Source organism: Ursus maritimus, unplaced genomic scaffold, assembly GCF_017311325.1.
Source record: "Ursus maritimus isolate PB19 unplaced genomic scaffold, ASM1731132v1 scaffold_17, whole genome shotgun sequence".
In the NCBI taxonomy this organism is placed as follows: Eukaryota; Metazoa; Chordata; class Mammalia; order Carnivora; family Ursidae; genus Ursus; species Ursus maritimus.
Window position 1 is genome coordinate 27,787,761 of NW_024424119.1, and position 13,559 is coordinate 27,801,319.

Genomic DNA, 13,559 nt, shown 5'->3' on the forward strand with positions numbered 1-13,559 from the left:
TTAAACATGACTGGTAGGAATATAAAATGCTGCTATAGAAACCAGTCTGGATATTCAAAGGGTTACACATAGAATTACCAATGAGTCAGCAATTCCACTCTTTCTGCTTTATATAATGTTCTCCAGCTTAAACATGTATATACTCAGTAAGTGGAACCACTAGATTGTGCTGCTCAAATTTTAAGCATTGAACACTGGCGTGAAACCTCAGTGTGCCAGGTTGTTCTAAAACTCTGCCCCAGCAATTCCACATAGCCCAAAGAATTGAATACAGGTGTTCAAACAAAAACTTGCATACAAGAGTTCATAACAGCGCTACTCACAGTAACCAAAAGGTTAAAACTACTCAAATATCCATCAAATGATGAATGGGTAAATGAAATGAGATATGCCCATACAGAAGAATATTATTCAGCCAAAAAAGGAAGAGTACTAATACATGCTGCAGCATGGATGAACCTTGAAAACATTATGCATTCCTTTTCTCTGAAACATTCAGAATAAGCCAAGTCACAGTGACAGAAAGCAGATTAATGGTTGCCAGAGGCTGAGGAGAGAGGGGCTAGACAGTGACAGCTTAATAAGTATGAGGTTTCCTTTTGGGGTAATGAAGTATTCTGGAACTAGGTAGTGGTGACAGTTGTGAATGCACTACATGTTACTAATGGTAAACTTTATTTTATAATAAATTTTAAAACAACTCAAATTCCAGGGCACCTGGGTGGTTCAGTTGTTAAGCATCTTCCTTCGGCTCAGGTCATGATCCCAGGGTCCTGGGATCGAGCCCCACATCGGGCTCCCGGCTCAGCAGGAAGCCTGCTTCTTCCTCTCCCACTCCCCCTGCTGGTGTTCCTTCTCTCGCTGTGTCTTTCTCTGTCCAATAAAGAAATAAAATCTTTAAAAACAAAAAAACAAAAAAACTCAAATTCTGACTGGGCCCAGCCAGGTGATGGAAGTTAATGAACCTAGCCAGGTGTGAGACTCAGGCAAACCGGAGTGGCGAATCCCCTCTTAAAGGGGGCAGCTACCACCCAGCTCCTGCGGGTAGTTGCCAAGACAGAATTTGAGCCCATTGTTACCAGACTGGTCAATGCTTCAAGAAAGTAACTGCTTCTCAAACTTTTATGCACTTGGTGATCTTGTTAAAATGCAGATTCTGAATCAGTAGGTCTGTGGTGGGACCCGAGAATGTGCATCTCCAGCAAGCTCCCTGATGGGGCTGCAGCTCCACCAACCACACTTTGAAGAGTGAGGGTCCAGCTCAGAGGTTCTCAAACTTGAGTGCACTTGGGGAGTTTAATGCTGATGCTTAGGCCCCACCCCCCAGAAATTCTGACGTCATTGGTCAGGGCACTAGAACTCTAATGGGCAGCAAACTTCAAAAGCCAACACCTTAGGGGCGCCTGGGTGGCACAGTTGAGCGTCTGCCTTTGGCTCAGGGCGTGATCCCGGCGATCTGGGATCGAGCCACACATCAGGCTCTTCTGCTAGGAGCCTGCTTCTTCCTCTCCCACTCCCCCTGCTTGTGTTCCCTCTCTCGCTGGCTGTCTCTGTCTCTGTCGAATAAATAAATAAAATCTTAAAAAAAAAAAAAAGCCAACACCTTAGATGACCCTCTAGGTTTTTACATAGTTCTTTTTTTTTTTTAAGATTTTATTTATTCATTTGAGAGAGAGGGAGAGGGACAGAGGGAGAGATAGAAGCAGGCTCCTCACTGAACAGAGAGCCCCACATGGGATTCAATCCCAGGACCCCAAGATCACGACCCAAGCCAAAGGCAGCCACTTAACTGACTGAGCCACCTAGGTACCCCTAGACTTTACATAGTTCTAAGAGCCTCTGAGGCTGTGCAGTATTTCTGGAGAACAAGGTAACAGTTCTTCCCCAAGGTAACCTTTTGAGAATAATCAGGCCCTAGAAACTTCTCCCAAACAAAGGATTCCAAACTTGAAGGATGTGGACCATATGTAGTTCAGATGTTGTACACGTATTTTGTAATTCTTGACAACCTGTTGGAGTTCCTTTGACCAGTAACTCCCTCTGCCTTCGCGTCCTGACCTTTGTTAGCAAGTTTCATGTAAGTTGGGTCTGAATTGTTAGCTGATGCCTCAACCAAGCTAAAATGAGACTCCTCCTTTAGAGAAAGGAAGAGTGCGTGCCCCGATCTGTACATCCCACACAGTCACAGAGGTTGTGGGGCTTGCCCTGAGCACAGCAGCATGAGTCATTTTGGTGGGGGCACAAAAGGAAAAGGGGCAAGGAGAATAGACCGGTGGATGTGTTCTGGCCTCTCCCCACTCACGGTCTCTGGAAAAACCTGTGACTACCTCCCTCTTCCTGCTTTGTACCTCTCCTCTCCCAGACCAACTGTGATCCTGGCTAAAAGAGGGGTAATTAACAAAGAACAGAAAGAATTGAAAGCGTTAACCAGAGCCTGAAGAAGAACAGCAGGCAAGAATGGAAGTCAGGAAGGGGAAGGAAAAACTTGGCAGTGTTTCCTGACAGGGCCTCCTCGATGAGAGCATTACTGTAGTTATTCATGCCTGAGATGACAGGATGTGAACGTATTTGTCTTTGTTATCGAGTAAATAGTACATGTGTGTGGCTTTCTTTTTAATTTTTCCCCTGACTCCCCAGGGCTTTACCCCTTAATGTGGCCACTTTGAACATGGTTGGCATAAATTCACAATAGAAGAACATCTGTGGCAAGGAGCACGCCAAGGCAGGGAACTGTCTGGGACAGGGGTGCAGCAGCACAGAAATTAGCCCAATCACCTTGGCTCAAGCTGTCTTGACGCAGTGATCCAGGAAACGTAGTCTCTTTTGGTTATGATTGACCCTCCTTCTGGAGAAACTTCGATTTCAACGTCCCTCCGCCAAAAGATAAAGGGATTGAGGCAAAACCATCATCCTGAAACCGTGATCAATAAAATGTGTGTGCAAAGAGATTTAGAAAACATCTTAGAGACTCACCAGAATTTTCTTTCCAGAAGCAGTAAGGAGTGGGAAGGCCCAAGTGATTCCACTTAGTACAGGGCCTGGGGAAAACGACTGGAAGCACTGGAAGCCCAGATCTTCTGTTAATCATGGACCAGCAAGGGCAGATCTTCCCTACTCTGCATTCCCCAGATCCTGAATGTGGTCCAGGGGACCTTGCTTCTTCCTGCCTCTTCCAGGAAGCCTGTCCTGACCCTGTCCCCTGGCTGTCTATGAGCCTCATATGTGCTGGTGTTGTGGCACTTACTCGCCACTCAAGAGGTAATTTCTACCTCCCATCCTTCCTGGATTATCAGGTCCTTGAGAGCTGGGACTGTCTGATTCATCCCAGGACCTACCATAGTGTCAGGTACAGAATAGCTGCTCAGTACATATTTGTGGAATTAAATAAATAGAATGAATAATGGGGCACATGGGGGGGCTCAGTCAGTTAAGTGTCCAACCCTTGATCTCAGCTGAGGTCTTGATCTCAGGGTCATGAGTTCAAGCCACATGTTGGGCTCCATGCTGGGCTTGGAGCCTACTTTAAAAAAAAAAAAAAAAAAAGAATGAAAAATGCTCAATAAGCCCCTTGTCTCACCAGCACTGAAACTCAAGGTCCGAAGCTGAACCCTACAACCACCTCAGCTCTGCTTACACAGGTGATGGAAGACTCTCCTCAAACAGCCCCATCCCATTGTTGTACGGCTTTGCCCATTATTCACTGTAATAATAATAATAGCAATTACAATAGGAAACACTTATATGGTACTTACTGTATACTTGATGTTCCTTTCAGTGTTTTAAATTTATCAATTCTCTCATTTTCATAACTATTCAAAGAGTAGACTCATTAATCTCAATTTATAGATAAGACAACGAAGGCCCAGAGATGTTAAGTAATTTGTTCAAGGTCATAAGCTAATAAGTGACACAGCTGGGCTCAACCAGGCACAGACCAGCCCCAGCATGAATATTCTCCACCGCTAAACTTGTCTCTAGATTAGAACAAGTCTTCCTCTTACTTCCTCCACTAGTGCTTTTCTGGGTGAGTTAGTGCAGAGCTGAAACCAGGTCCTTGGCGATGCCCCACGCGGCAGCTAACCAAGCGGCTTGAAACTGACAGGACTGTCTCTGCCTGAAGCTTGCTCTCAGAGTTGTTCATCCGTCTTGCGAAGGGCCAGGGGAGGATGAATGTGGTCCAGGGTTCGTCTATTATGTGGATGAACTCCAATCCACATAATGGGGTTATAGGCTTGTGGTTTCCTGTTTTCTTATTATCCCCAGTTGGGGTTTTCCTTTCAATTACCTTTATAACAAGTGTGGTTGCAGCTTCAAACCACAAACCACTTATATTTTATTGGCAAGGACTTCTTCTGATAGTTATAATTCTGTTAAATAGATGAACTCTTTATCACTTGTTTTTACAGTTTTTATGTTTGGAAACTGACTGTTTCCAGCCCCCATCCCTTTTCTGGTCCCACTGCTACTGGCCTAGCTTCACTCCTATCATCTCCTGCCTGAACAGCCTCTAACTGGTCGGCCAGCTTCCAGGCTGACCCCTTCTAATCCATCTTCCACTTGGCCTACAGCTCTGTCTTCCCAAAGTACAGCCTAGACCATGCCACTCCTCTGCTCAACAACTGTTTGTGCCTAGTTAAGCTCAACTCTGCCACTTATTAGCTTATGACTCTGAACAAGTTACTCAACATCTCTGGGCCTCAGTTGTCTCAACTACAACCTGGGATCAATGAGTATACTCGTTGAGTAGTTATGATTTTTTACAAAATCAAGATCCATTCTTGGAAGAATGGAGCTATGGGACAAATATAAAATCAAGTGCAGTAAGTGTGAACCTCCTCATTTCAGTTCAAACATTCTGTCAGGGTGTTTGAAGAAGTGGTCTCCTTCTGCATATGTGGGAGGTGGCCTTCGCTGACCTCCGGGAATACGTCCAACATTTAGTGTCTGTGATTTTCAGTTCAGGTAGAACTCTCTTGAGAAGCATTCACGCAAAACAGTCTGAAGGTCTTGGTGCCCCACAAACTCTGTGAGCCAACATGTGACATGACTGATAAAAAGAGAGAATGTGAGTAGAAGTGACAAGAAGAAAAGTAGCACAGCTGAACTGTGGGAGATGTTTGTCCTGCTGTTTTCAGCGCTCAGACCACATCTGGAGCGTGTGCCCACTTCTGAGCAACCCCCCCCCCCATGGGATCAGGGAGCCATCCACGTGGCCAGGATGGGGAGGGCTAAGAAACCCTCTCATAAGAAGAAAAGTGCTGGGAGGGAGGCCAATTCAGAAGATTTGTGATCAAGGCGTCACATCTCGAAGGGCTTCGCTGGGCAGAGGGCATACATGTGGTCTGCTAGGCCTTTATGCTCTCACTTAACTGGTGAGTCACAGTGGTCGCACTGGGCAGGATTTCTTCTTACCTCAGGCCCCCAGACCCAGGACTACACTCACGTCCTGCTCCAGTGGCCCTGCCTCTCTGAGGAGTTGAAGACAGAAGTCGCCGCAGAGGGAGAGTCTGACCCGAAGTCCACACATAAGAAGATACCAAAGACTTCCTAGTGTATCTAGTTCGAGCTGTCATGGGGTCCAGGCTGGTAATGAAAACAAATGAAGCAAGTTGAGCCCCTGCCTTTTAAGCGTATAAAAATGTCCTCACTTCCACAGATAAATATGCTGTGCCCTACGTTTCCTAAAACAAATGACTTGGTCTCTTATTTTTGCTTTCCTGGTGAAAACTTGATAAGAAAAATGTTGGGTTTTTGTTTTGTTTTGTTTTGTTTTTACAATAAGAAAAATGACAGCACACATGCAATGAGAAGTGGCATCGCTGATCAGCCTCACTGCTGTGGTGACAGTCGGGAGCTGAGGGCAGTGCTGCCACAGGCCTGATGAGGCTAAGCCTTCCACCTTGTTTAAGAAGAGCGAAAATTCTGGGGTTTCATGTGAAATCTTCCCATTTCTAAATGTTGATGCTGATGTTCAGAAAATACCATGCAAGCTTAATATCCCTCTACAACATCTCGGCTTCGGTGTGCTTAACTCTGCCTGTTTCCCCGCGACGGGCACTCACACCCACGGAGGCGGCCGTCTCCCTGTGAACTGCTCTGACTGCCAGAAATACACTCTTCCAATTAAATGGCAATCTATCATTTTATAGCACAATGGCCCAGACACTTCTGGCCTTCACAGCCTCTAGTCTCTAGGCCACTCCATTCACGCATTCGTGCATTCACTCATTTACACACACACACACACACACACACACACACACACACAAAACCATGGACTCAGTTGTGCATCTGTTGAATCCAGTGGATGGTGATGTGAGTTCCCCACGAGTAGAAAATGTATTTTATCTCTGAGTCCCTTGGCGTCCCCTTCCCACACAGGGCCTGCGTGGGAACACTGCAGCCTCCCTATTCCTCCTGGATGAAGGCTGCCCAGGAAGTAAGTTCCCTCCTAGACCTTGCGTGCAGCATTCCTTCCAGGCAGCAGGCAGGCGCAGGGGTTTACTGGACCTGTGGCCCTGGGCAAGTCACTGCTGTCCCAGCCTAGGCCTCCCCATGTGCTAAACAGGGGCGTTAGCTCCCACTTCATGGCCTATTTTGAAGTATTTATAAATCGTTTGTTGGGGCGCCTGGGTGGCTGAGTCAGTTAAGCGGCTGCCTTCAGCTCAGGTCATGACATCAGGGTCCTGGGATGGAGCCCCTGGCAGGCTCCCTGCTCAGCAGGAAGTTTGCGTCCACCTCTCCCTCTGCCCCTCCCTCTGCTCACGCTCTCTTTCTCAATCTTACTTTTTTTCTCTCTCTCAAATAAATAAATAAAATCTTTTTAAAAATCCTTTGTTAAGGGAAAGTGCTACACAGTGTCAGGATGCTGGTAAGTGGTATTGACATCGAGTGGAAGGAAGTTGGAGTTCCACAGGAATAGGTTTGAATGCAGGCTCAGCCACTTTGGGCAGCTTGTTTAATCTCTGTGGGCCTCAGTTTCCTCATCTATAAAATGGGTAAAACTGCCTAGTCTACAGTCCTGCTCTTTAGATTTGAAATTAGAAATAATGGTGCCTGTGGAGGGCGCCTGGGAAGAGGTCGCTGCGTTGCAGCCATAACCAGTAGGGGGCACCAAACTATTCATAAATGAAATCCGTCTCTTGCCCGGGCCGCGAGCGCCAGAAAGCCTTTCTACAAAGCGGGGTGCGGGGTGGAGGGATTTGCGCGCGCGGTCTCCTTTTTTAATGGAAAATTAGAATTTACATTTTACACTGTACTATTTGAGGGGCCACTTATTAACAAAAGCAGCTTAGAGTAGTGGAAAGAGCTCCCCACAGAGAAAAACTCTGGATACTTGTCCTTGCCTCAGTCCTTCTGCTGTGTGACCTGTGTCTGGACCCACTTTTGCAGCGGAATTAGGTCGGGCCACATGATCTCTGAGGGCCCTTCTAGCTGTCTATGACTAAGATTGTGGGGCAAACAGCCCAGGAAACATGCTGGTGAGGGGGTGGGCATGGGCACCCTGGACGAAACGACCCTCGGATGCCCTCGCGGGGGCTGGGTTTGAAGATTTCCACGCCGTCAAGGGCTAATCCTGGCCTCACAAAGGAGCGCGGTCAGAGCTGTCGGGTGGTGGCGATGTTTTTCTGCGGGCGCGCACACGGCGCTTATCATCTTTTGTGAAGGCCGCTGCCGAAGCCACGGAGACCACCCAGCCTGACAAAGAAAGGAATTCTTGTCTGCAGTTGACAGCCCTCAGGTTGACGGTTTTCCATTTGCCCTGGAGGCTGTCACTTGCGGAACAATGGCAAGGAGCAGGGTGGCTCTCACCTGAGTCTGGCGCTGCCGCGGGGGGATGGGCTGCAGACCAGGACTGGGGCGGGGGAGGGGCGGGCGGCTGTCTCCCCTCCCAGCATAGGAAGGCCTGCGGCAGACAAGCTTGGAGAGGCTGTGGAGGGCTATTTTCCCCGTGGATGGTTTCCCACGCCACAGATCAGGAAGGAGCAAGCACTGAAGACGTTACTCTTCGCTAAAATATAAAATAAAATAATAAAATAAATTATAACGGATTACTGATACACACAAAACAGAAATCAATCTCAAAAGCAGTAAATAGGGCAAAAGAAGCCAGACAGAAGAGTACCTACAGTATAATCCCATTTCTAGAAATTTCTAGAGCAGACACAACTGTTTCTGGTGCTAGAAATCTGATCCATGGGATCAGTGATACCTAAGTGATACCACTTAGGAGAGGTAAAGGTTGATTACCAAGAAACATGAAGGGACTTTCTGGGTGTGGAAACGTTCTAGTCTTAAGTGGTAAGGACATGGGTGCACATGCCTCTGTAAAATTCATTGAACCGTACTCTTATAATCAGCGCACTGTACTGTACAAAAATAACACTTCAATAACATTGATTAAAACAGAATTGCAAGGGATAACTATTACTTTTCTCGTTCTCAAAAGAAATATGTGTTCACACTAGAAGACTGAGAAAATACAGATGTTTTTGCAAAAAGAAAAATCATCCATAATCCCATTACCCAGAGGTAACCACATTTATCATTTTGATAGTGATAGTGCCAGACATTTATTTTCACAAAAATGAGATGATACAGTTTGTAATCTGCTTTCTTGTTTTTGTGCTTTCTTTTGCATTGAATTGGCAATGCAGGCACATAGTTAAAACCTTTTGTACAAAAGGTACGAAAGAACATGGTGTAAAAAATAAATCTCTCTCCCAGCCTCCCTCTCTAGAAGCAATTACTCCCATCATTTACTTGTATATTCTCGTAAAAATGTTATGTATTTACAAGCGTATATGTGTGATGATCCTTAAGAAAAAGAAAGGTTGCATTTATACAGTTTGCACCTATATCAGCCTGTATTTTCAATATAGTATGATAATATGAACATCTTCCCATGTCCTTAAAATTCTTCTGTCATTTTGAAGCAGACATTTGATTGAAGTATAAGAAAAAACCAGAAATGTGCAAAAATTATGTAAGGCTCAAGGTGTTTTCACAAATGGAATCTACTTTTCTATGTAGCACCAATATAAAATAATAGATCATTACCCAGCACCCCCAAAACCTTTCGGATCTTCTCCTAGGTACTGTCTCCTTTCCCCCAAAAGAAACCACTATCCTCCCTTCTAATTTCTAAAGAGTTTTTGCCTGGTTTTTGAACTTCATATGATGGAATTATATGGTATTTATTCTTATGTCTATATTCTTTCACTCAACGGTAGAGGAATGAGATTCATTCACATTGTTGCATTTGGCAACAGTTCATTCACACTTACTACCATAGAGTATTCCTTTGTATAAATGTATCACAATTTATTTATCCATTCTATTGTTGATAGACATATGGGTTGTTTCCAGGTTTTGGCTATTACAGCTGCTATAAATTCTTTAGATGTCTTTTGCTGAACATATGTATATATTTCTGTTGCATATGTGCTTAGGAGTGCAAATGCTAGGTCATAGGGTATGCAAATGTCCAGCATTAGTAGAAAATACCAAATAGTCTCCAAAATGGTTGCCCCAACTTACACTCCTGGCTGCAGTGTTTGAGAGTTCCAACTGCTGTACATTCTCACCTGCAGGATCGATGATAATGGCTACATAGCATTTCCTTATATGGATACGCCATACTTGATTTTACCTGTTTCCTGTAATTCAGGGAGTCTTTACCCTTTTTGTGGCATACACACACTGGTGCTCTGATAAAGCTTGAGGACCTCTTCTCAGAATATGACATAAAATGTGTGCTTCATTATTAATACACTAGCGGATAACCTCTAGCAGCAGGTCTAGTAACCACAGGAACTTCAAATTCTCAAAATAAGCATAAACATAAAAATGCTTATTGGCCTTTGGTGCTTCCTCTCCTATGAAATGGGTATCTTGGCCTTTACCAATTTTTTAAATGGCTTATTTATTTTCAAATTTTTATGTAAGAATTCCTTGTGTATTACAGATATTAACCATCTAGTGAAATGTTACAATTGTCATTAGCTTTGCTATTTTGTTTTTTATAGTAGCCGTTTATACTTTTTAAATAATAGGTTTACTGAGAAAAAATTCATATGCCATAAAATTCACCCTTTTAATGTATACAATTTAATGGTTTTTAGTACATTCACAGTTATGAAACCATCATCATCCTCTAATTCCAGAATATTTTCAGCACCCAGAAAGAAACCTTGAACTCGTTGGTAGTCATTGCCCGGAGTTATCCCCAGACCCTGTACCTCCTGGTACCTCTAATCCATTTCTGTTTCTATTCTGGAAAGAATAACAGGAGTTGCCTATTCTGGACATTTCATATAAATACAAGAACATACACAAAATACACACACAACATGTGATCCTTTGTGACTGGCTTCTTTCGCTTGGCATAATGTTCTCAGGAATAATCTATGTTGTAGCCTGTGTCAGTACTTTATTGCTTTTCCTGGCTGAGAAATATCCCATTGTATGGGTACACCAGATTTTGTTTATGCACTTATCACTTGATTGACATGTGGGTTGTTCCTACTTTGGGGCCATTATGAATAATGCTGCTATGAACATTCATGTACAAGTTTTTGTGTACATGTCTGTTTTCATTTCTCTTGGGTCTATACCTAGGAGTGGAATTTCTGGGTCATGCAGTAACTATATTTAACATTTGAGGAACTGCCAGACTGTTTTCCAAAGTGGCTGCATATTTTTAAAATCCCACCAGCAACGGATGAGGTGTTTATGGCTTTCTCGTGCATAAAAATTTTAAATTATCCAGAGTCAAATAAAGCAGTGTTTTTCTTTATGGTATATGTCTTTGAGTCATTTCTAGAAAGGCTTTAACCACTCCAAGATGATAGAAATAGTCTATATAAAATATGTGTATTTTTTTCCTATTAATACCTCTTTGTTCTTGTTCTTGTTGTTGTTTTGTATTGAAAAATCTAAACAACCACTTGGAATCTACATGACGCAATGCCAGGTCTTCCTACTCTTTCTGCCACTTTGGTAGACTTCATTCAGTTCCATCCACCTTATAATTAATGGCAAGTTTTCCCAGATTCTGGCCTCAGCTGTCAGTCTTCAGAGGTGTGTTGTGTTGTTACTGGAATCTTTTTGTTTCTTCAGAAGCTTTTATGGCTGTTTCAGATACTTCCAGCCTTTATGTTTTTACACATTATTTTTAAAGAAAGTGTTCATTTGAGTGCATTTTTCAGTGGTGCGAACATTTTATCAGAATTGGAACAGAGGCTGTAGATGGTGGTCTAAAGACACTTTACCTCATGTGTCTTGTCTTCTCCCACCTGCACTGTCTAAATTTAGAGCGCACGGAAGCCCTGTATTTGGTAACTGATGAGGTAAGTGGGAAAGGGGGCTGCGGAGCCTGGGCGGAGTCTAGGAGTCCTTGGGGAGCATTCACTAGGTCTTCCAGCCTTTCCTATTTTTCTCACTCTCCCCACCACCTCAGAAACAGAAAGTGGACTGTTTCTGTTTATAATGGTGTAACCAAGCCTCACATTTCCAACTTTTTGTAGCATTTTTATTCTATTTTATCCTTATCACAATCCTGGAAGGTTAGATAGGACCCAGGGCTCATTGGCTCCATTTGACAGATGAACAAACAGAGCCCCCAAGAGGGTAAATGCCGAAACCATTAGACTAGGACGGGGTAGAGCTGCATCTTACCATCCAGGACTCCAGACTCCAAGCCTCGAAAACCCCTGTTCAGCAAGGAAAGAGGGTCAAAGGTCTAGGGTGTGTACACATACAGCCCTCAAAAGGAATGTGGGGTTTTGTGGTTTGGGTTTTTCTTCCCCTTTCTAAGCACGCTTCGCATGCCAGCCAAGGGCGTGCAGCTGTATGTCGGGGGTGGAAGGGGGTGAGTTGCAGGGTTGCATATCATTTCTAAGCCACTTTATAAAGGAGGTCAAAGCACGGAACCTGGGATGAAGCTCACAAGTCCCTTCTGGTCTTCTGCTGTCTCATCAGAACTGAGCTTCCGCAAGTGAATGACTCCAAATGAGACTGTGTGATGGTGGAAACTGGGCTTCTGTGTCGAATGCTGTGGCTCCTTAAGTGGTTTCATGTGATCCGCGCCTATGCTTCAAATTCATAAAACACCCCTCTTGTGGCAAGAGAGGTTGACAAACTCCTTCGTGGGCTCAAGAATAACCGAGAAGATGAGGTCCTTGCATGCCTACGACACTGCGCATCCCAATGTGCAGAGTCCTTTCTCGGGGATAAAAAAACATTCCTGGGCAAAGGCCACTTACTGCCCACCGCTCGTGAGAGTCACAGTGAAAATTAGTCTACTTGAGGTTCCAAGAAGTCACGCAAGGATGAGGCCTACAGAACACTTTAACCTAGGTTCATGCAGCATCTCCAGCCCCTGGACCCTTTACTCAGGAAACCTCCAAAACCTCTTGCCAACAACGGTTCCGCAGAGCTTAACTTTGCATAGTGCTGCTATAGAACACACATTTTTATTACATGCATGTACTTGTAACCATCACAATATTTTAAAACATTAATACATTCCTCCACTAAGTCCAATTTACAACCTTGAACGAGGCTGACAATGTTTTGGAGCCTACATAGATGTAGGTTCATTCTATTACAACAAAGTTACCAAAAAAAAAAGGCTGTCATGAAAAAAAAAAAGAAAGAAAAAGAAAAAGAGGCTGCCCAAATTTGTGTGTGCTGGGTTTTGTATTCAGGGTTTTTGGTTTTTTGGTTTTTTGGGGTTTTTTTTAGAGAGAGAGCACACACACAGAAGGGGGAGGGGCTGAGGGAGAGGGAGAGTCTCAAGCAGGCTCCATGTCCAGGTCAGAGCCCATGCAAGGCTTGATCTCATGACCCGGAGATCATGACCTGAGCGGAAATCAAGAGTCATCAGCTTAACAGACTGAGCCGCGCAGGCGCCCCACTGTGCTCTTAATTGCATCAAATATTCCTTGTTATTGAGTATACTAGTTTTGGGAACGGAATAGTTTTTGATCACACAATCATTTTTTGTGTGTAAAAAATTTATAGTAATATACTTTCATCTGTATTGCACTTACTGAGTGACTCAGACTTGGTATCTCTATTAATATTCATAAAACATCTTCCAAAATTTTCGGTATTGTAACATGCCATCATTAATTTTTATTGAAGTTATATATCTAATTTTCATGAAAATATAAAAACGAACTTTCCTTTGGGGGCATTAAAATATTTCTGAATAGAATCCTTTTTTGTAATAAGAGCAATTGATGAACCCTTTTAAGTTTTTAAAAAATATATACAAAAGCTGAAAAAAGCCCATTATCTATTCTCTCAAATACAACCACTATTAACATTTTCATCAAGCCTTTTCTTCTATGTAGTTTTTGTATCATTGAGATCCCACTTTGTTGTCTCTTTATTGATTTAACATTATAGCAAGAATATTAGCATTTGTTTTTATACTTGAAGAAAGTATAAACAAAGAGAACGATTGAAGATGAGACTCTCTGCCTTCCAAGACCTGCTGGTGGTTTCAAGTACTTGGGATCCAGAAGCAGTGATTAAGCTGCTCCTCACAG